General features: G+C 44.2%; 32 non-coding genes and 6 pseudogenes across 32 annotated transcripts; all 38 read left to right on the forward strand.

Annotated features, from left to right (window-relative positions):
• Positions 1–135: 135 nt before the first annotated feature.
• LOC138014709 (5S ribosomal RNA) lies at positions 136–254 on the forward strand. Its single transcript, XR_011125401.1, has one exon. It is a non-coding gene; the product is annotated as a 5S ribosomal RNA (ribosomal RNA).
• Positions 255–580: 326 nt separating this feature from the next.
• Positions 581–699, forward strand: LOC138014719 (5S ribosomal RNA). Its single transcript, XR_011125402.1, has one exon. It is a non-coding gene; the product is annotated as a 5S ribosomal RNA (ribosomal RNA).
• Positions 700–1,025: 326 nt separating this feature from the next.
• LOC138014720 (5S ribosomal RNA) lies at positions 1,026–1,144 on the forward strand. The gene has a single exon (XR_011125403.1). It is a non-coding gene; the product is annotated as a 5S ribosomal RNA (ribosomal RNA).
• A 326-nt stretch (positions 1,145–1,470) lies between these two features.
• LOC138014721 (5S ribosomal RNA) lies at positions 1,471–1,589 on the forward strand. The gene has a single exon (XR_011125404.1). It is a non-coding gene; the product is annotated as a 5S ribosomal RNA (ribosomal RNA).
• A 326-nt stretch (positions 1,590–1,915) lies between these two features.
• Positions 1,916–2,034, forward strand: LOC138014722 (5S ribosomal RNA). The gene has a single exon (XR_011125405.1). It is a non-coding gene; the product is annotated as a 5S ribosomal RNA (ribosomal RNA).
• A 326-nt stretch (positions 2,035–2,360) lies between these two features.
• Positions 2,361–2,479, forward strand: LOC138014725 (5S ribosomal RNA). The gene has a single exon (XR_011125407.1). It is a non-coding gene; the product is annotated as a 5S ribosomal RNA (ribosomal RNA).
• Positions 2,480–2,805: 326 nt separating this feature from the next.
• Positions 2,806–2,924, forward strand: LOC138014726 (5S ribosomal RNA). The gene has a single exon (XR_011125408.1). It is a non-coding gene; the product is annotated as a 5S ribosomal RNA (ribosomal RNA).
• Positions 2,925–3,250: 326 nt separating this feature from the next.
• Positions 3,251–3,369, forward strand: LOC138014727 (5S ribosomal RNA). The gene has a single exon (XR_011125409.1). It is a non-coding gene; the product is annotated as a 5S ribosomal RNA (ribosomal RNA).
• A 326-nt stretch (positions 3,370–3,695) lies between these two features.
• On the forward strand, positions 3,696–3,813 carry LOC138014704 (5S ribosomal RNA; annotated as a pseudogene).
• Positions 3,814–4,139: 326 nt separating this feature from the next.
• Positions 4,140–4,258, forward strand: LOC138014728 (5S ribosomal RNA). Its single transcript, XR_011125410.1, has one exon. It is a non-coding gene; the product is annotated as a 5S ribosomal RNA (ribosomal RNA).
• A 326-nt stretch (positions 4,259–4,584) lies between these two features.
• Positions 4,585–4,703, forward strand: LOC138014729 (5S ribosomal RNA). The gene has a single exon (XR_011125411.1). It is a non-coding gene; the product is annotated as a 5S ribosomal RNA (ribosomal RNA).
• A 326-nt stretch (positions 4,704–5,029) lies between these two features.
• On the forward strand, positions 5,030–5,148 carry LOC138014730 (5S ribosomal RNA). The gene has a single exon (XR_011125412.1). It is a non-coding gene; the product is annotated as a 5S ribosomal RNA (ribosomal RNA).
• A 326-nt stretch (positions 5,149–5,474) lies between these two features.
• On the forward strand, positions 5,475–5,593 carry LOC138014731 (5S ribosomal RNA). Its single transcript, XR_011125413.1, has one exon. It is a non-coding gene; the product is annotated as a 5S ribosomal RNA (ribosomal RNA).
• Positions 5,594–5,919: 326 nt separating this feature from the next.
• LOC138014732 (5S ribosomal RNA) lies at positions 5,920–6,038 on the forward strand. Its single transcript, XR_011125414.1, has one exon. It is a non-coding gene; the product is annotated as a 5S ribosomal RNA (ribosomal RNA).
• A 327-nt stretch (positions 6,039–6,365) lies between these two features.
• LOC138014702 (5S ribosomal RNA) lies at positions 6,366–6,484 on the forward strand (annotated as a pseudogene).
• A 795-nt stretch (positions 6,485–7,279) lies between these two features.
• On the forward strand, positions 7,280–7,398 carry LOC138014733 (5S ribosomal RNA). The gene has a single exon (XR_011125415.1). It is a non-coding gene; the product is annotated as a 5S ribosomal RNA (ribosomal RNA).
• Positions 7,399–7,724: 326 nt separating this feature from the next.
• Positions 7,725–7,843, forward strand: LOC138014734 (5S ribosomal RNA). Its single transcript, XR_011125416.1, has one exon. It is a non-coding gene; the product is annotated as a 5S ribosomal RNA (ribosomal RNA).
• A 326-nt stretch (positions 7,844–8,169) lies between these two features.
• On the forward strand, positions 8,170–8,288 carry LOC138014736 (5S ribosomal RNA). The gene has a single exon (XR_011125418.1). It is a non-coding gene; the product is annotated as a 5S ribosomal RNA (ribosomal RNA).
• Positions 8,289–8,614: 326 nt separating this feature from the next.
• Positions 8,615–8,733, forward strand: LOC138014737 (5S ribosomal RNA). The gene has a single exon (XR_011125419.1). It is a non-coding gene; the product is annotated as a 5S ribosomal RNA (ribosomal RNA).
• A 326-nt stretch (positions 8,734–9,059) lies between these two features.
• On the forward strand, positions 9,060–9,178 carry LOC138014738 (5S ribosomal RNA). The gene has a single exon (XR_011125420.1). It is a non-coding gene; the product is annotated as a 5S ribosomal RNA (ribosomal RNA).
• A 326-nt stretch (positions 9,179–9,504) lies between these two features.
• Positions 9,505–9,623, forward strand: LOC138014740 (5S ribosomal RNA). Its single transcript, XR_011125421.1, has one exon. It is a non-coding gene; the product is annotated as a 5S ribosomal RNA (ribosomal RNA).
• Positions 9,624–9,947: 324 nt separating this feature from the next.
• On the forward strand, positions 9,948–10,066 carry LOC138014741 (5S ribosomal RNA). The gene has a single exon (XR_011125422.1). It is a non-coding gene; the product is annotated as a 5S ribosomal RNA (ribosomal RNA).
• A 326-nt stretch (positions 10,067–10,392) lies between these two features.
• Positions 10,393–10,511, forward strand: LOC138014742 (5S ribosomal RNA). The gene has a single exon (XR_011125423.1). It is a non-coding gene; the product is annotated as a 5S ribosomal RNA (ribosomal RNA).
• A 326-nt stretch (positions 10,512–10,837) lies between these two features.
• Positions 10,838–10,956, forward strand: LOC138014743 (5S ribosomal RNA). The gene has a single exon (XR_011125424.1). It is a non-coding gene; the product is annotated as a 5S ribosomal RNA (ribosomal RNA).
• A 326-nt stretch (positions 10,957–11,282) lies between these two features.
• On the forward strand, positions 11,283–11,401 carry LOC138014744 (5S ribosomal RNA). Its single transcript, XR_011125425.1, has one exon. It is a non-coding gene; the product is annotated as a 5S ribosomal RNA (ribosomal RNA).
• A 326-nt stretch (positions 11,402–11,727) lies between these two features.
• LOC138014745 (5S ribosomal RNA) lies at positions 11,728–11,846 on the forward strand. Its single transcript, XR_011125426.1, has one exon. It is a non-coding gene; the product is annotated as a 5S ribosomal RNA (ribosomal RNA).
• Positions 11,847–12,172: 326 nt separating this feature from the next.
• On the forward strand, positions 12,173–12,291 carry LOC138014746 (5S ribosomal RNA). Its single transcript, XR_011125427.1, has one exon. It is a non-coding gene; the product is annotated as a 5S ribosomal RNA (ribosomal RNA).
• Positions 12,292–12,617: 326 nt separating this feature from the next.
• Positions 12,618–12,736, forward strand: LOC138014748 (5S ribosomal RNA). Its single transcript, XR_011125429.1, has one exon. It is a non-coding gene; the product is annotated as a 5S ribosomal RNA (ribosomal RNA).
• Positions 12,737–13,062: 326 nt separating this feature from the next.
• LOC138014749 (5S ribosomal RNA) lies at positions 13,063–13,181 on the forward strand. The gene has a single exon (XR_011125430.1). It is a non-coding gene; the product is annotated as a 5S ribosomal RNA (ribosomal RNA).
• Positions 13,182–13,507: 326 nt separating this feature from the next.
• Positions 13,508–13,626, forward strand: LOC138014750 (5S ribosomal RNA). Its single transcript, XR_011125431.1, has one exon. It is a non-coding gene; the product is annotated as a 5S ribosomal RNA (ribosomal RNA).
• A 5,850-nt stretch (positions 13,627–19,476) lies between these two features.
• LOC138014711 (5S ribosomal RNA) lies at positions 19,477–19,595 on the forward strand (annotated as a pseudogene).
• A 328-nt stretch (positions 19,596–19,923) lies between these two features.
• Positions 19,924–20,042, forward strand: LOC138014751 (5S ribosomal RNA). Its single transcript, XR_011125432.1, has one exon. It is a non-coding gene; the product is annotated as a 5S ribosomal RNA (ribosomal RNA).
• A 326-nt stretch (positions 20,043–20,368) lies between these two features.
• LOC138014714 (5S ribosomal RNA) lies at positions 20,369–20,490 on the forward strand (annotated as a pseudogene).
• A 327-nt stretch (positions 20,491–20,817) lies between these two features.
• LOC138014715 (5S ribosomal RNA) lies at positions 20,818–20,936 on the forward strand (annotated as a pseudogene).
• A 328-nt stretch (positions 20,937–21,264) lies between these two features.
• LOC138014752 (5S ribosomal RNA) lies at positions 21,265–21,383 on the forward strand. The gene has a single exon (XR_011125433.1). It is a non-coding gene; the product is annotated as a 5S ribosomal RNA (ribosomal RNA).
• A 325-nt stretch (positions 21,384–21,708) lies between these two features.
• Positions 21,709–21,827, forward strand: LOC138014753 (5S ribosomal RNA). Its single transcript, XR_011125434.1, has one exon. It is a non-coding gene; the product is annotated as a 5S ribosomal RNA (ribosomal RNA).
• A 324-nt stretch (positions 21,828–22,151) lies between these two features.
• LOC138014705 (5S ribosomal RNA) lies at positions 22,152–22,269 on the forward strand (annotated as a pseudogene).
• Positions 22,270–22,595: 326 nt separating this feature from the next.
• On the forward strand, positions 22,596–22,714 carry LOC138014754 (5S ribosomal RNA). The gene has a single exon (XR_011125435.1). It is a non-coding gene; the product is annotated as a 5S ribosomal RNA (ribosomal RNA).
• The last annotated feature ends 480 nt before the right edge of the window (positions 22,715–23,194 follow it).

Consider the following 23,194-nt stretch of genomic DNA (forward strand, 5'->3'; position numbering starts at 1 on the left):
ACGGGAAACATTAACTCTCTGCATTTTACCAATGCCATTGCCGGTGAAGGGTTAAAGAACCATCACAGAGGAAACAGTTATTTGCTCAGTTCAACTTGCCCGCTCAAAACACACAACAAGAACGGGCTTTCTTCCGTCTACGACCATACCACAGGCAAAAAACCGGGTCTCGTCCGATCCCCGTAGTCAAATCCTGTAGGGCGAGAGTAGTACTTCGACGGGAGACCGCTTGGGAATATCTCGTGTTGTAGACTTCTATTTGACTCTACATTTTGTCGTTATATGACTTGTTTTACTTTGGTTTTCTGTGGGCATTGAGCTAATTAGCACGCGCGCTTGTAAAACTTGTCGTCACAATTCAAGCTTTAGAAAATGACATTCCATGGAATCGAATCGAGGAAAAGCTTTGTTTACTCGAGTCCCGGATGTTGAAAGGAATTTTTGAACGGGAAACATTAACTCTCTGCATTTTACCAATGCCATTGCCGGTGAAGGGTTAAAGAACCATCACAGAGGAAACAGTTATTTGCTCAGTTCAACTTGCCCGCTCAAAACACACAACAAGAACGGGCTTTCTTCCGTCTACGACCATACCACAGGCAAAAAACCGGGTCTCGTCCGATCCCCGTAGTCAAATCCTGTAGGGCGAGAGTAGTACTTCGACGGGAGACCGCTTGGGAATATCTCGTGTTGTAGACTTCTATTTGACTCTACATTTTGTCGTTATATGACTTGTTTTACTTTGGTTTTCTGTGGGCATTGAGCTAATTAGCACGCGCGCTTGTAAAACTTGTCGTCACAATTCAAGCTTTAGAAAATGACATTCCATGGAATCGAATCGAGGAAAAGCTTTGTTTACTCGAGTCCCGGATGTTGAAAGGAATTTTTGAACGGGAAACATTAACTCTCTGCATTTTACCAATGCCATTGCCGGTGAAGGGTTAAAGAACCATCACAGAGGAAACAGTTATTTGCTCAGTTCAACTTGCCCGCTCAAAACACACAACAAGAACGGGCTTTCTTCCGTCTACGACCATACCACAGGCAAAAAACCGGGTCTCGTCCGATCCCCGTAGTCAAATCCTGTAGGGCGAGAGTAGTACTTCGACGGGAGACCGCTTGGGAATATCTCGTGTTGTAGACTTCTATTTGACTCTACATTTTGTCGTTATATGACTTGTTTTACTTTGGTTTTCTGTGGGCATTGAGCTAATTAGCACGCGCGCTTGTAAAACTTGTCGTCACAATTCAAGCTTTAGAAAATGACATTCCATGGAATCGAATCGAGGAAAAGCTTTGTTTACTCGAGTCCCGGATGTTGAAAGGAATTTTTGAACGGGAAACATTAACTCTCTGCATTTTACCAATGCCATTGCCGGTGAAGGGTTAAAGAACCATCACAGAGGAAACAGTTATTTGCTCAGTTCAACTTGCCCGCTCAAAACACACAACAAGAACGGGCTTTCTTCCGTCTACGACCATACCACAGGCAAAAAACCGGGTCTCGTCCGATCCCCGTAGTCAAATCCTGTAGGGCGAGAGTAGTACTTCGACGGGAGACCGCTTGGGAATATCTCGTGTTGTAGACTTCTATTTGACTCTACATTTTGTCGTTATATGACTTGTTTTACTTTGGTTTTCTGTGGGCATTGAGCTAATTAGCACGCGCGCTTGTAAAACTTGTCGTCACAATTCAAGCTTTAGAAAATGACATTCCATGGAATCGAATCGAGGAAAAGCTTTGTTTACTCGAGTCCCGGATGTTGAAAGGAATTTTTGAACGGGAAACATTAACTCTCTGCATTTTACCAATGCCATTGCCGGTGAAGGGTTAAAGAACCATCACAGAGGAAACAGTTATTTGCTCAGTTCAACTTGCCCGCTCAAAACACACAACAAGAACGGGCTTTCTTCCGTCTACGACCATACCACAGGCAAAAAACCGGGTCTCGTCCGATCCCCGTAGTCAAATCCTGTAGGGCGAGAGTAGTACTTCGACGGGAGACCGCTTGGGAATATCTCGTGTTGTAGACTTCTATTTGACTCTACATTTTGTCGTTATATGACTTGTTTTACTTTGGTTTTCTGTGGGCATTGAGCTAATTAGCACGCGCGCTTGTAAAACTTGTCGTCACAATTCAAGCTTTAGAAAATGACATTCCATGGAATCGAATCGAGGAAAAGCTTTGTTTACTCGAGTCCCGGATGTTGAAAGGAATTTTTGAACGGGAAACATTAACTCTCTGCATTTTACCAATGCCATTGCCGGTGAAGGGTTAAAGAACCATCACAGAGGAAACAGTTATTTGCTCAGTTCAACTTGCCCGCTCAAAACACACAACAAGAACGGGCTTTCTTCCGTCTACGACCATACCACAGGCAAAAAACCGGGTCTCGTCCGATCCCCGTAGTCAAATCCTGTAGGGCGAGAGTAGTACTTCGACGGGAGACCGCTTGGGAATATCTCGTGTTGTAGACTTCTATTTGACTCTACATTTTGTCGTTATATGACTTGTTTTACTTTGGTTTTCTGTGGGCATTGAGCTAATTAGCACGCGCGCTTGTAAAACTTGTCGTCACAATTCAAGCTTTAGAAAATGACATTCCATGGAATCGAATCGAGGAAAAGCTTTGTTTACTCGAGTCCCGGATGTTGAAAGGAATTTTTGAACGGGAAACATTAACTCTCTGCATTTTACCAATGCCATTGCCGGTGAAGGGTTAAAGAACCATCACAGAGGAAACAGTTATTTGCTCAGTTCAACTTGCCCGCTCAAAACACACAACAAGAACGGGCTTTCTTCCGTCTACGACCATACCACAGGCAAAAAACCGGGTCTCGTCCGATCCCCGTAGTCAAATCCTGTAGGGCGAGAGTAGTACTTCGACGGGAGACCGCTTGGGAATATCTCGTGTTGTAGACTTCTATTTGACTCTACATTTTGTCGTTATATGACTTGTTTTACTTTGGTTTTCTGTGGGCATTGAGCTAATTAGCACGCGCGCTTGTAAAACTTGTCGTCACAATTCAAGCTTTAGAAAATGACATTCCATGGAATCGAATCGAGGAAAAGCTTTGTTTACTCGAGTCCCGGATGTTGAAAGGAATTTTTGAACGGGAAACATTAACTCTCTGCATTTTACCAATGCCATTGCCGGTGAAGGGTTAAAGAACCATCACAGAGGAAACAGTTATTTGCTCAGTTCAACTTGCCCGCTCAAAACACACAACAAGAACGGGCTTTCTTCCGTCTACGACCATACCACAGGCAAAAAACCGGGTCTCGTCCGATCCCCGTAGTCAAATCCTGTAGGGCGAGAGTAGTACTTCGACGGGAGACCGCTTGGGAATATCTCGTGTTGTAGACTTCTATTTGACTCTACATTTTGTCGTTATATGACTTGTTTTACTTTGGTTTTCTGTGGGCATTGAGCTAATTAGCACGCGCGCTTGTAAAACTTGTCGTCACAATTCAAGCTTTAGAAAATGACATTCCATGGAATCGAATCGAGGAAAAGCTTTGTTTACTCGAGTCCCGGATGTTGAAAGGAATTTTTGAACGGGAAACATTAACTCTCTGCATTTTACCAATGCCATTGCCGGTGAAGGGTTAAAGAACCATCACAGAGGAAACAGTTATTTGCTCAGTTCAACTTGCCCGCTCAAAACACACAACAAGAACGGGCTTTCTTCCGTCTACGACCATACCACAGGCAAAAACCGGGTCTCGTCCGATCCCCGTAGTCAAATCCTGTAGGGCGAGAGTAGTACTTCGACGGGAGACCGCTTGGGAATATCTCGTGTTGTAGACTTCTATTTGACTCTACATTTTGTCGTTATATGACTTGTTTTACTTTGGTTTTCTGTGGGCATTGAGCTAATTAGCACGCGCGCTTGTAAAACTTGTCGTCACAATTCAAGCTTTAGAAAATGACATTCCATGGAATCGAATCGAGGAAAAGCTTTGTTTACTCGAGTCCCGGATGTTGAAAGGAATTTTTGAACGGGAAACATTAACTCTCTGCATTTTACCAATGCCATTGCCGGTGAAGGGTTAAAGAACCATCACAGAGGAAACAGTTATTTGCTCAGTTCAACTTGCCCGCTCAAAACACACAACAAGAACGGGCTTTCTTCCGTCTACGACCATACCACAGGCAAAAAACCGGGTCTCGTCCGATCCCCGTAGTCAAATCCTGTAGGGCGAGAGTAGTACTTCGACGGGAGACCGCTTGGGAATATCTCGTGTTGTAGACTTCTATTTGACTCTACATTTTGTCGTTATATGACTTGTTTTACTTTGGTTTTCTGTGGGCATTGAGCTAATTAGCACGCGCGCTTGTAAAACTTGTCGTCACAATTCAAGCTTTAGAAAATGACATTCCATGGAATCGAATCGAGGAAAAGCTTTGTTTACTCGAGTCCCGGATGTTGAAAGGAATTTTTGAACGGGAAACATTAACTCTCTGCATTTTACCAATGCCATTGCCGGTGAAGGGTTAAAGAACCATCACAGAGGAAACAGTTATTTGCTCAGTTCAACTTGCCCGCTCAAAACACACAACAAGAACGGGCTTTCTTCCGTCTACGACCATACCACAGGCAAAAAACCGGGTCTCGTCCGATCCCCGTAGTCAAATCCTGTAGGGCGAGAGTAGTACTTCGACGGGAGACCGCTTGGGAATATCTCGTGTTGTAGACTTCTATTTGACTCTACATTTTGTCGTTATATGACTTGTTTTACTTTGGTTTTCTGTGGGCATTGAGCTAATTAGCACGCGCGCTTGTAAAACTTGTCGTCACAATTCAAGCTTTAGAAAATGACATTCCATGGAATCGAATCGAGGAAAAGCTTTGTTTACTCGAGTCCCGGATGTTGAAAGGAATTTTTGAACGGGAAACATTAACTCTCTGCATTTTACCAATGCCATTGCCGGTGAAGGGTTAAAGAACCATCACAGAGGAAACAGTTATTTGCTCAGTTCAACTTGCCCGCTCAAAACACACAACAAGAACGGGCTTTCTTCCGTCTACGACCATACCACAGGCAAAAAACCGGGTCTCGTCCGATCCCCGTAGTCAAATCCTGTAGGGCGAGAGTAGTACTTCGACGGGAGACCGCTTGGGAATATCTCGTGTTGTAGACTTCTATTTGACTCTACATTTTGTCGTTATATGACTTGTTTTACTTTGGTTTTCTGTGGGCATTGAGCTAATTAGCACGCGCGCTTGTAAAACTTGTCGTCACAATTCAAGCTTTAGAAAATGACATTCCATGGAATCGAATCGAGGAAAAGCTTTGTTTACTCGAGTCCCGGATGTTGAAAGGAATTTTTGAACGGGAAACATTAACTCTCTGCATTTTACCAATGCCATTGCCGGTGAAGGGTTAAAGAACCATCACAGAGGAAACAGTTATTTGCTCAGTTCAACTTGCCCGCTCAAAACACACAACAAGAACGGGCTTTCTTCCGTCTACGACCATACCACAGGCAAAAAACCGGGTCTCGTCCGATCCCCGTAGTCAAATCCTGTAGGGCGAGAGTAGTACTTCGACGGGAGACCGCTTGGGAATATCTCGTGTTGTAGACTTCTATTTGACTCTACATTTTGTCGTTATATGACTTGTTTTACTTTGGTTTTCTGTGGGCATTGAGCTAATTAGCACGCGCGCTTGTAAAACTTGTCGTCACAATTCAAGCTTTAGAAAATGACATTCCATGGAATCGAATCGAGGAAAAGCTTTGTTTACTCGAGTCCCGGATGTTGAAAGGAATTTTTGAACGGGAAACATTAACTCTCTGCATTTTACCAATGCCATTGCCGGTGAAGGGTTAAAGAACCATCACAGAGGAAACAGTTATTTGCTCAGTTCAACTTGCCCGCTCAAAACACACAACAAGAACGGGCTTTCTTCCGTCTACGACCATACCACAGGCAAAAAACCGGGTCTCGTCCGATCCCCGTAGTCAAATCCTGTAGGGCGAGAGTAGTACTTCGACGGGAGACCGCTTGGGAATATCTCGTGTTGTAGACTTCTATTTGACTCTACATTTTGTCGTTATATGACTTGTTTTACTTTGGTTTTCTGTGGGCATTGAGCTAATTAGCACGCGCGCTTGTAAAACTTGTCGTCACAATTCAAGCTTTAGAAAATGACATTCCATGGAATCGAATCGAGGAAAAGCTTTGTTTACTCGAGTCCCGGATGTTGAAAGGAATTTTTGAACGGGAAACATTAACTCTCTGCATTTTACCAATGCCATTGCCGGTGAAGGGTTAAAGAACCATCACAGAGGAAACAGTTATTTGCTTCAGTTCAACTTGCCCGCACAAAACCCACAACAAGAAACGGCTTCCTTCCGTCTACCACCATACCACAGGCAAAAAACCGGGTCTCGTCCGATCCCCGTAGTCAAATCCTGTAGGGCGAGAGTAGTACTTCGACGGGAGACCGCTTGGGAATATCTCGTGTTGTAGACTTCTATTTGACTCTACATTTTGTCGTTATATGACTTGTTTGACTTGGGTTGTCTGTGGGCGTTGAGCTAATTAGCACCGCGCGCGTTGTAAAACTTGTCGTCACAATTCAAGCTTTAGAAATGAAATTCCATGGAAATCGAATCGAGGAAAAGCTTTGTTTCTCGTGAGTCCCGGATGTTGAAAGGAATTTTTGAACGGGAAACAGGGTTAACTCTCTGCATTTTACCAATGCCATTGCCGGTGCAGGGTTAAAAAAAAATCACAGAGGAAACAGTTATTTGCTCAGTTAAACTTGCCCGCTCAAAACACACAAACAAGAACGGGCTTTTCTTCCGTCTACGACCATACCACACAGTGGCACCAAACCGGGTTTCTCGGTCCGATCCCCGTAGTCAAAATCCGTGTTAGGGCGAGAGTAAGTACTTTCGACGGGAGACCGCTTGGGAATATCTCGTGTTGTAGACTTTCTATTTGACTCTACATTTTTGTCCGTTATATGCCTTGTTTTACTTTGGTTTTCTGTGGGCATTGAGCTAATTAGCACGCGCGCTTGTATAAACTTGTCGTCACAATTCAAGCTTTAGAAAATGACATTCCATGGAATCGAATCGAGGAAAAGCTTTGTTTACTCGAGTCCCGGATGTTGAAAGGAATTTTTGAACGGGAAACATTAACTCTCTGCATTTTACCAATGCCATTGCCGGTGAAGGGTTAAAGAACCATCACAGAGGAAACAGTTATTTGCTCAGTTCAACTTGCCCGCTCAAAACACACAACAAGAACGGGCTTTCTTCCGTCTACGACCATACCACAGGCAAAAAACCGGGTCTCGTCCGATCCCCGTAGTCAAATCCTGTAGGGCGAGAGTAGTACTTCGACGGGAGACCGCTTGGGAATATCTCGTGTTGTAGACTTCTATTTGACTCTACATTTTGTCGTTATATGACTTGTTTTACTTTGGTTTTCTGTGGGCATTGAGCTAATTAGCACGCGCGCTTGTAAAACTTGTCGTCACAATTCAAGCTTTAGCAAATGACATTCCATGGAATCGAATCGAGGAAAAGCTTTGTTTACTCGAGTCCCGGATGTTGAAAGGAATTTTTGAACGGGAAACATTAACTCTCTGCATTTTACCAATGCCATTGCCGGTGAAGGGTTAAAGAACCATCACAGAGGAAACAGTTATTTGCTCAGTTCAACTTGCCCGCTCAAAACACACAACAAGAACGGGCTTTCTTCCGTCTACGACCATACCACAGGCAAAAAACCGGGTCTCGTCCGATCCCCGTAGTCAAATCCTGTAGGGCGAGAGTAGTACTTCGACGGGAGACCGCTTGGGAATATCTCGTGTTGTAGACTTCTATTTGACTCTACATTTTGTCGTTATATGACTTGTTTTACTTTGGTTTTCTGTGGGCATTGAGCTAATTAGCACGCGCGCTTGTAAAACTTGTCGTCACAATTCAAGCTTTAGCAAATGACATTCCATGGAATCGAATCGAGGAAAAGCTTTGTTTACTCGAGTCCCGGATGTTGAAAGGAATTTTTGAACGGGAAACATTAACTCTCTGCATTTTACCAATGCCATTGCCGGTGAAGGGTTAAAGAACCATCACAGAGGAAACAGTTATTTGCTCAGTTCAACTTGCCCGCTCAAAACACACAACAAGAACGGGCTTTCTTCCGTCTACGACCATACCACAGGCAAAAAACCGGGTCTCGTCCGATCCCCGTAGTCAAATCCTGTAGGGCGAGAGTAGTACTTCGACGGGAGACCGCTTGGGAATATCTCGTGTTGTAGACTTCTATTTGACTCTACATTTTGTCGTTATATGACTTGTTTTACTTTGGTTTTCTGTGGGCATTGAGCTAATTAGCACGCGCGCTTGTAAAACTTGTCGTCACAATTCAAGCTTTAGCAAATGACATTCCATGGAATCGAATCGAGGAAAAGCTTTGTTTACTCGAGTCCCGGATGTTGAAAGGAATTTTTGAACGGGAAACATTAACTCTCTGCATTTTACCAATGCCATTGCCGGTGAAGGGTTAAAGAACCATCACAGAGGAAACAGTTATTTGCTCAGTTCAACTTGCCCGCTCAAAACACACAACAAGAACGGGCTTTCTTCCGTCTACGACCATACCACAGGCAAAAAACCGGGTCTCGTCCGATCCCCGTAGTCAAATCCTGTAGGGCGAGAGTAGTACTTCGACGGGAGACCGCTTGGGAATATCTCGTGTTGTAGACTTCTATTTGACTCTACATTTTGTCGTTATATGACTTGTTTTACTTTGGTTTTCTGTGGGCATTGAGCTAATTAGCACGCGCGCTTGTAAAACTTGTCGTCACAATTCAAGCTTTAGCAAATGACATTCCATGGAATCGAATCGAGGAAAAGCTTTGTTTACTCGAGTCCCGGATGTTGAAAGGAATTTTTGAACGGGAAACATTAACTCTCTGCATTTTACCAATGCCATTGCCGGTGAAGGGTTAAAGAACCATCACAGAGGAAACAGTTATTTGCTCAGTTCAACTTGCCCGCTCAAAACACACAACAAGAACGGGCTTTCTTCCGTCTACGACCATACCACAGGCAAAAAACCGGGTCTCGTCCGATCCCCGTAGTCAAATCCTGTAGGGCGAGAGTAGTACTTCGACGGGAGACCGCTTGGGAATATCTCGTGTTGTAGACTTCTATTTGACTCTACATTTTGTCGTTATATGACTTGTTTTACTTTGGTTTTCTGTGGGCATTGAGCTAATTAGCACGCGCGCTTGTAAAACTTGTCGTCACAATTCAAGCTTTAGCAAATGACATTCCATGGAATCGAATCGAGGAAAAGCTTTGTTTACTCGAGTCCCGGATGTTGAAAGGAATTTTTGAACGGGAAACATTAACTCTCTGCATTTTACCAATGCCATTGCCGGTGAAGGGTTAAAGAACCATCACAGAGGAAACAGTTATTTGCTCAGTTCAACTTGCCCGCTCAAAACACACAACAAGAACGGGCTTTCTTCCGTCTACGACCATACCACAGGCAAAAAACCGGGTCTCGTCCGATCCCCGTAGTCAAATCCTGTAGGGCGAGAGTAGTACTTCGACGGGAGACCGCTTGGGAATATCTCGTGTTGTAGACTTCTATTTGACTCTACATTTTGTCGTTATATGACTTGTTTTACTTTGGTTTTCTGTGGGCATTGAGCTAATTAGCACGCGCGCTTGTAAAACTTGTCGTCACAATTCAAGCTTTAGCAAATGACATTCCATGGAATCGAATCGAGGAAAAGCTTTGTTTACTCGAGTCCCGGATGTTGAAAGGAATTTTTGAACGGGAAACATTAACTCTCTGCATTTTACCAATGCCATTGCCGGTGAAGGGTTAAAGAACCATCACAGAGGAAACAGTTATTTGCTCAGTTCAACTTGCCCGCTCAAAACACAACAAGAACGGGCTTTCTTCCGTCTACGACCATACCACAGGCAAAAAACCGGGTCTCGTCCGATCCCCGTAGTCAAATCCTGTAGGGCGAGAGTAGTACTTCGACGGGAGACCGCTTGGGAATATCTCGTGTTGTAGACTTCTATTTGACTCTACATTTTGTCGTTATATGACTTGTTTTACTTTGGTTTTCTGTGGGCATTGAGCTAATTAGCACGCGCGCTTGTAAAACTTGTCGTCACAATTCAAGCTTTAGCAAATGACATTCCATGGAATCGAATCGAGGAAAAGCTTTGTTTACTCGAGTCCCGGATGTTGAAAGGAATTTTTGAACGGGAAACATTAACTCTCTGCATTTTACCAATGCCATTGCCGGTGAAGGGTTAAAGAACCATCACAGAGGAAACAGTTATTTGCTCAGTTCAACTTGCCCGCTCAAAACACACAACAAGAACGGGCTTTCTTCCGTCTACGACCATACCACAGGCAAAAAACCGGGTCTCGTCCGATCCCCGTAGTCAAATCCTGTAGGGCGAGAGTAGTACTTCGACGGGAGACCGCTTGGGAATATCTCGTGTTGTAGACTTCTATTTGACTCTACATTTTGTCGTTATATGACTTGTTTTACTTTGGTTTTCTGTGGGCATTGAGCTAATTAGCACGCGCGCTTGTAAAACTTGTCGTCACAATTCAAGCTTTAGCAAATGACATTCCATGGAATCGAATCGAGGAAAAGCTTTGTTTACTCGAGTCCCGGATGTTGAAAGGAATTTTTGAACGGGAAACATTAACTCTCTGCATTTTACCAATGCCATTGCCGGTGAAGGGTTAAAGAACCATCACAGAGGAAACAGTTATTTGCTCAGTTCAACTTGCCCGCTCAAAACACACAACAAGAACGGGCTTTCTTCCGTCTACGACCATACCACAGGCAAAAAACCGGGTCTCGTCCGATCCCCGTAGTCAAATCCTGTAGGGCGAGAGTAGTACTTCGACGGGAGACCGCTTGGGAATATCTCGTGTTGTAGACTTCTATTTGACTCTACATTTTGTCGTTATATGACTTGTTTTACTTTGGTTTTCTGTGGGCATTGAGCTAATTAGCACGCGCGCTTGTAAAACTTGTCGTCACAATTCAAGCTTTAGCAAATGACATTCCATGGAATCGAATCGAGGAAAAGCTTTGTTTACTCGAGTCCCGGATGTTGAAAGGAATTTTTGAACGGGAAACATTAACTCTCTGCATTTTACCAATGCCATTGCCGGTGAAGGGTTAAAGAACCATCACAGAGGAAACAGTTATTTGCTCAGTTCAACTTGCCCGCTCAAAACACACAACAAGAACGGGCTTTCTTCCGTCTACGACCATACCACAGGCAAAAAACCGGGTCTCGTCCGATCCCCGTAGTCAAATCCTGTAGGGCGAGAGTAGTACTTCGACGGGAGACCGCTTGGGAATATCTCGTGTTGTAGACTTCTATTTGACTCTACATTTTGTCGTTATATGACTTGTTTTACTTTGGTTTTCTGTGGGCATTGAGCTAATTAGCACGCGCGCTTGTAAAACTTGTCGTCACAATTCAAGCTTTAGCAAATGACATTCCATGGAATCGAATCGAGGAAAAGCTTTGTTTACTCGAGTCCCGGATGTTGAAAGGAATTTTTGAACGGGAAACATTAACTCTCTGCATTTTACCAATGCCATTGCCGGTGAAGGGTTAAAGAACCATCACAGAGGAAACAGTTATTTGCTCAGTTCAACTTGCCCGCTCAAAACACACAACAAGAACGGGCTTTCTTCCGTCTACGACCATACCACAGGCAAAAAACCGGGTCTCGTCCGATCCCCGTAGTCAAATCCTGTAGGGCGAGAGTAGTACTTCGACGGGAGACCGCTTGGGAATATCTCGTGTTGTAGACTTCTATTTGACTCTACATTTTGTCGTTATATGACTTGTTTTACTTTGGTTTTCTGTGGGCATTGAGCTAATTAGCACGCGCGCTTGTAAAACTTGTCGTCACAATTCAAGCTTTAGCAAATGACATTCCATGGAATCGAATCGAGGAAAAGCTTTGTTTACTCGAGTCCCGGATGTTGAAAGGAATTTTTGAACGGGAAACATTAACTCTCTGCATTTTACCAATGCCATTGCCGGTGAAGGGTTAAAGAACCATCACAGAGGAAACAGTTATTTGCTCAGTTCAACTTGCCCGCTCAAAACACACAACAAGAACGGGCTTTCTTCCGTCTACGACCATACCACAGGCAAAAAACCGGGTCTCGTCCGATCCCCGTAGTCAAATCCTGTAGGGCGAGAGTAGTACTTCGACGGGAGACCGCTTGGGAATATCTCGTGTTGTAGACTTCTATTTGACTCTACATTTTGTCGTTATATGACTTGTTTTACTTTGGTTTTCTGTGGGCATTGAGCTAATTAGCACGCGCGCTTGTAAAACTTGTCGTCACAATTCAAGCTTTAGCAAATGACATTCCATGGAATCGAATCGAGGAAAAGCTTTGTTTACTCGAGTCCCGGATGTTGAAAGGAATTTTTGAACGGGAAACATTAACTCTCTGCATTTTACCAATGCCATTGCCGGTGAAGGGTTAAAGAACCATCACAGAGGAAACAGTTATTTGCTCAGTTCAACTTGCCCGCTCAAAACACACAACAAGAACGGGCTTTCTTCCGTCTACGACCATACCACAGGCAAAAAACCGGGTCTCGTCCGATCCCCGTAGTCAAATCCTGTAGGGCGAGAGTAGTACTTCGACGGGAGACCGCTTGGGAATATCTCGTGTTGTAGACTTCTATTTGACTCTACATTTTGTCGTTATATGACTTGTTTTACTTTGGTTTTCTGTGGGCATTGAGCTAATTAGCACGCGCGCTTGTAAAACTTGTCGTCACAATTCAAGCTTTAGCAAATGACATTCCATGGAATCGAATCGAGGAAAAGCTTTGTTTACTCGAGTCCCGGATGTTGAAAGGAATTTTTGAACGGGAAACATTAACTCTCTGCATTTTACCAATGCCATTGCCGGTGAAGGGTTAAAGAACCATCACAGAGGAAACAGTTATTTGCTCAGTTCAACTTGCCCGCTCAAAACACACAACAAGAACGGGCTTTCTTCCGTCTACGACCATACCACAGGCAAAAAACCGGGTCTCGTCCGATCCCCGTAGTCAAATCCTGTAGGGCGAGAGTAGTACTTCGACGGGAGACCGCTTGGGAATATCTCGTGTTGTAGACTTCTATTTGACTCTACATTTTGTCGTTATATGACTTGTTTTACTTTGGTTTTCTGTGGGCATTGAGCTAATTAGCACGCGCGCTTGTAAAACTTGTCGTCACAATTCAAGCTTTAGCAAATGACATTCCATGGAATCGAATCGAGGAAAAGCTTTGTTTACTCGAGTCCCGGATGTTGAAAGGAATTTTTGAACGGGAAACATTAACTCTCTGCATTTTACCAATGCCATTGCCGGTGAAGGGTTAAAGAACCATCACAGAGGAAACAGTTATTTGCTCAGTTCAACTTGCCCGCTCAAAACACACAACAAGAACGGGCTTTCTTCCGTCTACGACCATACCACAGGCAAAAAACCGGGTCTCGTCCGATCCCCGTAGTCAAATCCTGTAGGGCGAGAGTAGTACTTCGACGGGAGACCGCTTGGGAATATCTCGTGTTGTAGACTTCTATTTGACTCTACATTTTGTCGTTATATGACTTGTTTTACTTTGGTTTTCTGTGGGCATTGAGCTAATTAGCACGCGCGCTTGTAAAACTTGTCGTCACAATTCAAGCTTTAGCAAATGACATTCCATGGAATCACGCGAAATCGAGGAACAGCTTTTGTTACTCTGATTCCCGGATGTTGAAAGGATTTTTTGAACGGGAAACCTTAACTCTCTGGCCTTTTAGCAATGCCATTGCCCGGTGTAAGGGTTAAAGAACCATCACAGAGGAAACAGTTATTTGCTCAGTTTCAACTTGCTCCGCGTCTCAAAGATCAAACGAACAAGTACCGGGCTTTCTTCCGTCTACTGTGGACCATACTCACAAGATCGCATCAAAAACCGGTCGTGGGTCTCGTCCGATCCCCGTAAGTCAAAAATCACGGTAGGGCAAAGAGTCGTACTTCGACGGGAGACTCGCTTGGGAAAGGGGGTGGGATCTCGGTAAGGTTGTAGACTTCGTATTATTGACTCTACATTGTTGGTCGTATAGTATGACCTTTTGTTTTACTCGTTTGGTTTTGCTTGTGGGGGCATTTGGAGGTCTTCTCCAAGACGTATAGTGGCGCAAACAGAGGCAAGCTGGACGCGGGACAGTTGTGTAACCTATCGTGTAGAGGAGTGCGAGTCGAGAGGCGTAGGATAATTCAAGATCTATTTAGAAAATGACATTCCATTGGATCGCGATCGACTGAAGGAACAGAGGGAGAATTGCTTGGTGTATTACTCGAGGTGCCCCGGATTGGTGAATAGTGACATATTGGTTTTTGAACGGGAAGACATTAACTCGAGCGGTCATTTAACCAAAGTGCCATTGGGGCCGAGATGTGAATGGTTAAAGGACCATCACAGAGGAAATGCAGTTTTTTGCTCAGTTCAACTTGCCTACAGCTCAATAACACACAACTAAGAAACGGGCTTTGTCTTCCCCTTTCTTACGGACACATACCCAGGCAGATGGGGCAAATAAACATCCGCGGGTCGTGCGGTTCTCCGTATCCCTTTGGTAACGTGCGTAATGGTCGGTCACACAACATCCTGTAGGGCTATAGGGGTTATCTTCTAGTTAGACCGTGGCGACAGGGAAGACCGTGCCTTGGGAATTATCTTCGTGTTTTAGACTTCTATTTGACTCTACATTTTGACTGGGGTGCGTTGAATATGGTCGGCATTACTTGTGGTTTTACTTTGGTTGTTCCTGTGGGCATTGAGCTAATTAGGCACGCGGCGCTTGTAAAACTTGTCGTCACATTGCAAGCTTTAGGTCAAAGCAATAGGTCGACATTCCATGGAAATCGAATCGAGGAAAAGCTGATTGGGTTTACTCGAGTCCCAATGTTGAAAGGAATTTCCTTAAACAGGTCAAGGCGAAACAAAATAGGTACCAACAAAATACAGCTTAGTCGTGCATTTTGACCAAGGCCAGGCCGGTGAAGGGTTAAAGAACCAGCTCAGAGGAAACATTTCGTTATTTGCTCAGTTCAACTTGCCCGCTCATAGTCACACACAACAAGACCGGGCCTTCTTCCGTCTACCGGCATACCACAGGCAAAAAACCGGGCCTCGTCCGATCGCCGTAGTCAAATCCTGTAGGGCGAGAGTAGTCCTTTCGACGGGAGACCGGCTTTGGAATATCTCGTTTTTGTAGACGCCTATTTGACTCTACATTTTGGCGGTATATGACGTGTTTTACTTTTGTTTTCTGTGGGCATTGATCTAATGAGTACGCACTCTTGTAAGCCTTGTCGTCACAATTCCAAGCCTTAGAAAATGCCATTCCATATTGGAATCGGATCAAGTTGAAATGCTTTTGTTTACTTCGAGTCCCGGATGTTTGAAAGGAATTGTTTGACCGGTAAACATTAACTCTCTGCATTTTACCAATGCCATTGCCGGTGAAGGGTTAAGAAACCATCTAAAAGAGGAAACATGTCTTTGCTCAGTTCAACTTGCCCGCTCAAAACACACAACAATGAACGGGCTTTCTTCTCGTCTCCTACCATACCACAGGCTAAAAAACCGTGGTCTCGTCCCGATCCTCCTTATTCAAATCCTGTAGGGCGTAGAGAAGTCATTCGACGGGAGACCGCTTGGGAATATCTCGGGTTGTAGCACTTCTATTTGTGACTCTACATTTTTGTCGTTATATGACTTTGTTTTTAACTTTGGTTTTCTGTGTGGCATTGAGCTAATTAGCACGCGCGCTTGTAAAACTAGGAGGGTGTACGTCCACAATATCCAATCTATTTTCGCGACAAGTAGGTGACATTCCATGGAATGCGAATCGAGGAAAAGCTTTCGTTGACTCGAGTCCCGGATGTTTGAAAGGAATTTTTGAACGGGAAACATTAACTCTCTGCATTTTATCCAATGGCCATTGCCGGTGAAAACGGTTAACAGAACCATCCTAGAGGAAACAGTGTATTTTTGCTCAGTTCAAACTTCTGCCCGCTCAAAACACACAACAAGAACGGGGCTTTCTTCCGTCTACGGACCATACCACTATCGGCAAAACCCGCGCGTCTCGTCCGATCCCCCGATAGTCAAATCCTGTAGGGCGAGAGTAGTACTTCGACGGGAGAACCGCGCTTGGGCCATATCTCAAGTGTTGTAGACTTCTATTTGACATCTACATTTTTGTCCCGTTAGCATATGAGCTTGTTTTACAACTTTTGTTTCTTGTTGGGCATAGTGAGGCTAATTAGCACGCGCGCTTGTAAAACTTGTACGTCACAATTCAAGCTTGTAGAAAATGACATTCCATGGTAATCGAATCGAGGAAAAAGCTCTTTGTTTACTCGAGTCCCGGATGTTGAAAGGAATTTTTTAACGGGAAACATTAACCTCTCTGCATATGTACCAATGCCATTGCCGGTGAAGGGTTAAAGAACCATCACAGAGGATACAGTTATTTGCTCAGGTTCACAACTTGCCCTCTCAAAACACACAACAAGAACGGGCTTTCTTCTCCCGTCTAACTGACCATACCACAGGCAAAAAACCGGGTCTCGTCCGATCCCACCTCGTAGTCAAATCCTGTAGGGCGTGAGTAGTATCTCGACGGGAGACCGCTTGGGAATATCTCGTGTTGTAGACTTCTATTTTGACTCTACATTTTGGGTCGTTATATGACTTGTTTTACTTTGGGTTTTCTGATGGGCATTGAGCTAATTAGCACGCGCGCTTGTAAAACTTCTTGTCGTCACAATTCAAGCTTTAGAAACTGACATTCGATGGAATCAAATCGAAGAAAAGCTGTGTTTACTCGAGTCCAGGATGTTGAAAGGAATTTTCGAACGGGAAACATTAACTCTCTGCATTTTACCAATGCCATTGCCGGTGCAAGGGTTTAAAGAAGCATCACAGAAGGAAACATTTTATTTGCTCAGTTCAACTTGCCCGCTCAAAACACACCACAAGAACAGGGCTTTCTTCCGTCTACTACCATACCACCTGCAAAAAACCGGTACTCTCGTCCGATCCCCGTAGTCAAAATCCTGTAGGGCGAGAGTAGTACTTCGACGGGAGACCCGCTTGGGAATATCTCGTGTTGTAGTACTTCTATTTGACTCTTACATTTTGTCGTTATATGACTTTTGTTTTACTTTGGGTTTTTCTGTGGGCATTGAGCTAATGAGCACGCGACGCTTGTAAAACTTGGTCGTCACAATTCAAGCTTTAGAAAATACAACATTCCATGGAATGGAATCGATGAAAAGCTTTGTTTACTCGAGTCCCGGATGTTGAAAGGAATTTTTGAACGGGAAACTTAAACTCTCTGCATTTTACCAATACATTGCCGGTGAAGGGTTAAAGAACCATCACAGAGGAAACAGTTATCATTTGCTCAGTTCAACTTGGCCCGCTCAAAACACACCACAAGAACGGGCTTTCTTCCCGTCTACGAACCATACCACAGGCAAAAAACCGGGTCTCGTCCGATCCCCGTAGTCAAATCCTGTAGGGCGAGAGTATTAACTTTCGACGGGAGACCGCTTGGGCATATCTCGTTTTGTAGACTTCTATTTGACTCTACATTTTGTCGGTATATGACTTGTTTTTAACTTTTGGTTTCTGTGGGCATTGAGCTAATTAGCACGCGCGCTTGTTAAACTTGTCCGTCACAATTCAAAGCTTTAGAAAATGACATGCCCCATTTGGAAATCGAATCGAGGAAAAGCTTTGTTTACTCGATTCCCCGATGTTGTAAAGGAATTTTTGAACGGTAAACATTAACTCTCTGCATTTTAGCAATGCCCATTGGCCGGTGAAGGGTTAAAGAACCATCATCAGAACTGGTGGAAAACAGTTATTTGCTCAGTTTCCAACTCTGCCTCCGCTCAAAACACACAACAAGAACGGGCTTTCTTCCGTCTTACCGACCATACCACAAGACGCAAAAAAACCGGGTCTCGTCCGAGTCCCCGTAGGTCAACATCCGTGTAGCGGCGAGGAGTAGTACTTCGACGGGAGGACCGCCGTGGGAATATCTCGTGTTGTAGACTTCTATTTGACTCTACATTTTGATCCGTTATAGACTTGGTTTACTTTGGTTTTTTCTTGTGTGGCATTGACGCTATCACGATAGTCACGGCCGGCGCTTAGTAAAAACTTGCGTCGTCCAACAATTCAAAGCTTTACAGCAACATTAGGACATTGCCATTGGAATCGAATCGAGGAGAAAGCCTTTGTTCCCTTACTCGAGTCCCGGATGTTGAGAACTATGACACAAGGAATTTTATTGAACGGGAAACATTAACTCTCTGCATTTTACCACTCCCCTTGCCGTGAAGGGTTACCCAAGACCCGATCACATTGACCGAAAACAGTTGATTTGCTCACGTCTCAACTTGGCCCGCTCAAAATCACACACCAAGAACGGGCTTTCTTTCTTCACCGTCTTACTGACCATCCACACAGGCAACAAAACCCGGGTCCTCGTCCGATCACACCCGTAGTCAAATCCGGTAGGGCGAGAGTCTGATCTCAAACAGTTACTTCGACGGGAGACCGCTTGGGAATATCTCGTGTTGTAGACTGCTATTTGACTCTACACTTTTGTCGTTATATGACTTGTTTTACTTTGGTTTTCTGTGGGCATTGAGCTAATTAGCACGCGCGCTTGTAAAACTTGTCGTCACAATTCAAGCTTTAGAAATGACATTCCATGGAATCGAATCGAGGAAAAGCTTGTTTACTCGAGTCCCGGATGTTGAAAGGGAATTTTGAACGGGAAACATTAACTCTCTGCATTTTACCAATGCCATTGCCGGTGAAGTGTTAAAGAACCATCACAGAGGAAACAGTTATTTGCTCAGTTCAACTTGCCCGCTCAAAACACACAACAAGAACGGGCTTTCTTCCGTCTAAGACCATACCAAAGTCAAAAAACAGGGTCTCGTCCTATCCCCGTAGTCAAATCCTGTCGGGCGAGAGTAGTACCTCGACGGGAGACCGCCTGGGAATATCTCTTGTTGTAGACTTCTAACTCCATCTAGTCTTTGTAGTTTTTTTACGTGTTTTTCTTTTGCTATCTGTGGGCATTGAGCTAATTAGCACGCGCGCTTGTAAAACTTGTTCGTCCACAATTCAAGCTTTAGAAAATGACATTCCATGGAATCGAATCGAGGAAAAGCTTTGTTTACTCGAGTCCCGGATGTTGAAAGGAATTTTGAACGGGAAACATTAACTCTCTGCATTTTACCAATTGCCATTGCCGGTGAAGGGTTAAAGAACCATCACAGAGGAAACAGTTATTTGCTCAGTTCAACTTGCCCGCTCAAACACACAACAAGAACGGGCTTTCTTCCGTCTACGACCATACCACCGTCAAAAAACCGGGTCTCGTCCGCTCCCCGTAGTCAAACCCTGTGGGGCGAGAGTAGTACTTCGACGGGAAACCGCTTGGGAATATCTCGTGTTGTATACTTCTATTTGACTCTTCATTTTGTCGTTATGTGGCTTGTTTTAATTTGGTTTTGTCTGTGGGCATTGAGCTAATTAGCACGCGCGCTTGTAAAACTTGTCGTCACAATTCAAGCTTTAGCAAATGACATTCCATGGAATCGAATCGAGGAAAAGCTTTGTTTACTCGAGTCCCGGATGTTGAAAGGAATTTTTGAACGGGAAACATTAACTCTCTGCATTTTACCAATGCCATTGCCGGTGAAGGGTTAAAGAACCATCACAGAGGAAACAGTTATTTGCTCAGTTCAACTTGCCCGCTCAAAACACACAACAAGAACGGGCTTTCTTCCGTCTACGACCATACCACAGGCAAAAAACCGGGTCTCGTCCGATCCCCGTAGTCAAATCCTGTAGGGCGAGAGTAGTACTTCGACGGGAGACCGCTTGGGAATATCTCGTGTTGTAGACTTCTATTTGACTCTACATTTTGTCGTTATATGACTTGTTTTACTTTGGTTTTCTGTGGGCATTGAGCTAATTAGCACGCGCGCTTGTAAAACTTGTCGTCACAATTCAAGCTTTAGAAAATGACATTCCATGGAATCGAATCGAGGAAAAGCTTTGTTTACTCGAGTCCCGGATGTTGAAAGGAATTTTTGAACGGGAAACATTAACTCTCTGCATTTTACCAATGCCATTGCCGGTGAAGGGTTAAAGAACCATCACAGAGGAAACAGTTATTTGCTCAGTTCAACTTGCCCGCTCAAAACACACAACAAGAACGGGCTTTCTTCCGTCTACGACCATACCACAGGCAAAAAACCGGGTCGCTCGTCCGATCCCCGTAGTCAAAATCCTGTATGTCGAGAGTAGTACTTCGCCGGGAGACCGCTTGGGAATATCTCGTGTTGTAGACTTCTATTTGACTCTACATTTTGTCGTTATATGACTTGTTGTACTTTGGTTTTCTGTGGGCATTGAGCTAATTAGCACGCGCGCTTGTAAAACTTGTCGTCACAATTCAAGCTTTAGAAAATGACATTCCATGGAATCGAATCGAGGAAAAGCTTTGTTTACTCGAGTCCCGGATGTTGAAAGGAATTTTGAACGGGAAACATTAACGCTCTCTGCATTTTACCAATGCCATTGCCGGTGAAGGGTTAAAGAACCATCACAGAGGAAACAGTTATTTGCTCAGTTCAACTTGCCCGCTCAAAACACACAACAAGAACGGGCTTTCTTCCGTCTACGACCATACCACAGGCAAAAAACAGTGTCTCGTCCGAACCCCATAGTCAAATCCTGAAGGGAGAGAGTAGTACTACGACGTCAGAACGCTTGGGAATATCTCGTGTTGTAGACTTTCTATTTGACTCTACATTTTGTCGTTATATGACTTGTTTTACTTTGGTTTTCTGTGGGCATTGAGCTAGTATTAGCACGCGCGCTTGTAAAACTTGTCGTCACAATTCAAGCTTTAGCAAATGACATTCCATGGAATCGAATCGAGGAAAAGCTTGTTTACTCGAGTCCCGGATGTTGAAAGGAATTTTTGAACGGGAAACATTAACTCTCTGCATTTTACCAATGCCATTGCCGGTGAAGGGTTAAAGAACCATCACAGAGGAAACAGTTATTTGCTCAGTTCAACTTGCCCGCTCAAAACACACAACAAGAACGGGATTTTTTCCGTCTACGACCATACCACAGGCAAAAAACCGGGTCTCGTCCGATCCCCGTAGTCAAATCCTGTAGGGCGAGAGTAGTACTTCGACGGGAGACCGCTTGGGAATATCTCGTGTTGTAGACTTCTATTTGACTCTACATTTTGTCGTTATATGACTTGTTTTACTTTGGTTTTCTGTGGGCATTGAGCTAATTAGCACGCGCGCTTGTAAACTTGTCGTCACAATTCAAGCTTTAGCAAATGACATTCCATGGAATCGAATCGAGGAAAAGCTTTGTTTACTCGAGTAACGGATGTGGAAAGGAATTTTTGAACGGGAAACATTAACTCTCTGCAGTTTACCAATGCCATTGCCGGGGAAGGGTTAAAGAACCATCGGAGTGGGAACGGTGATTTGGTCAGTTCAAGTTGCGCGCTCAAAACACACAACAAGGGCGGGCTTTCTTCCGTCTACGACCATACCACAGGCAAAAAACCGGGTCTCGTCCGATCCCCGTAGTCAAATCCTGTAGGGCGAGAGTAGTACTTCGACGGGAGACCGCTTGGGAATATCTCGTGTTGTAGACTTCTATTTGACTCTACATTTTGTCGTTATATGCCTTGTTTTACTTTGGTTTTCTGTGGGCATTGAGCTAATTAGCACGCGCGCTTGTAAAACTTGTCGTCACAATTCAAGCTTTAGCAAATGACATTCCATGGAATCGAATCGAGGAAAAGCTTGTTTACTCGAGTCCCGGATGTTGAAAGGAATTTTGAACGGGAAACATTAACTCTCTGCATTTTACCAATGCCATTGCCGGTGAAGGGTTAAAGAACCATCACAGAGGAAACAGTTATTTGCTCAGTTCAACTTGCCCGCTCAAAACACACAACAAGAACGGGCTTTCTTCCGTCTACGACCATACCACAGGCAAAAACCGGGTCTCGTCCGATCCCCGTAGTCAAATCCTGTAGGGCGAGAGTAGTACTTCGACGGGAGACCGCTTGGGAATATCTCGTGTTGTAGACTTCTATTTGACTCTACATTTTGTCGTTATATGACTTGTTTTACTTTGGTTTTCTGTGGGCATTGAGCTAATTAGCACGCGCGCTTGTAAAACTTGTCGTCACAATTCAAGCTTTAGCAAATGACCATCCATGGAATCGAATCGAGGAAAAGCTTTGTTTACTCGAGTCCCGGATGTTGAAAGGAATTTTTGAACGGGAAACATTAACTCTCTGCATTTTACCAATGCCATTGCCGGTGAAGGGTTAAAGAACCATCACAGAGGAAACAGTTATTTGCTCAGTTCAACTTGCCCGCTCAAAACACACAACAAGAACGGGCTTTCTTCCGTCTACGACCATACCACAGGCAAAAAACCGGGTCTCGTCCGATCCCCGTAGTCAAATCCTGTAGGGCGAGAGTAGTACTTCGACGGGAGACCGCTTGGGAATATCTCGTGTTGTAGACTTCTATTTGACTCTACATTTTGTCGTTATTGACTTGTTTTACTTTGGTTTTCTGTGGGCATTGAGCTAATTAGCACGCGCGCTTGTAAAACTTGTCGTCACAATTCAAGCTTTAGAAAATGACATTCCATGGAATCGAATCGAGGAAAAGCTTTGTTTAACTCGAGTCCCGGATGTTGAAAGGAATTTTTTAACGGTAAACATTAACTCTCTGCATTTTACCAATGCCATTGCCGGTGAAGGGTTAAAGAACCATCACAGAGGAAACAGTTATTTGCTCAGTTCAACTTGCCCGCTCAAAACACACAACAAGAACGGGCTTTCTTCCGTCTACGACCATACCACAGGCAAAAAACCGGGTCTCATACGATCCCCGGAGTCAAATCCTGTAGGGCGGAGCGAGTAAGTTCGACATTTTCGAGCGGGAGACGCGCTGTGGGAATATCTCGTGTTGTTAGACTTCTATTTGACTCTACATTTTG

This window comes from Montipora capricornis, chromosome 8 (assembly GCF_036669925.1).
Source record: "Montipora capricornis isolate CH-2021 chromosome 8, ASM3666992v2, whole genome shotgun sequence".
NCBI lineage: Eukaryota > Metazoa > Cnidaria > Anthozoa > Scleractinia > Acroporidae > Montipora > Montipora capricornis.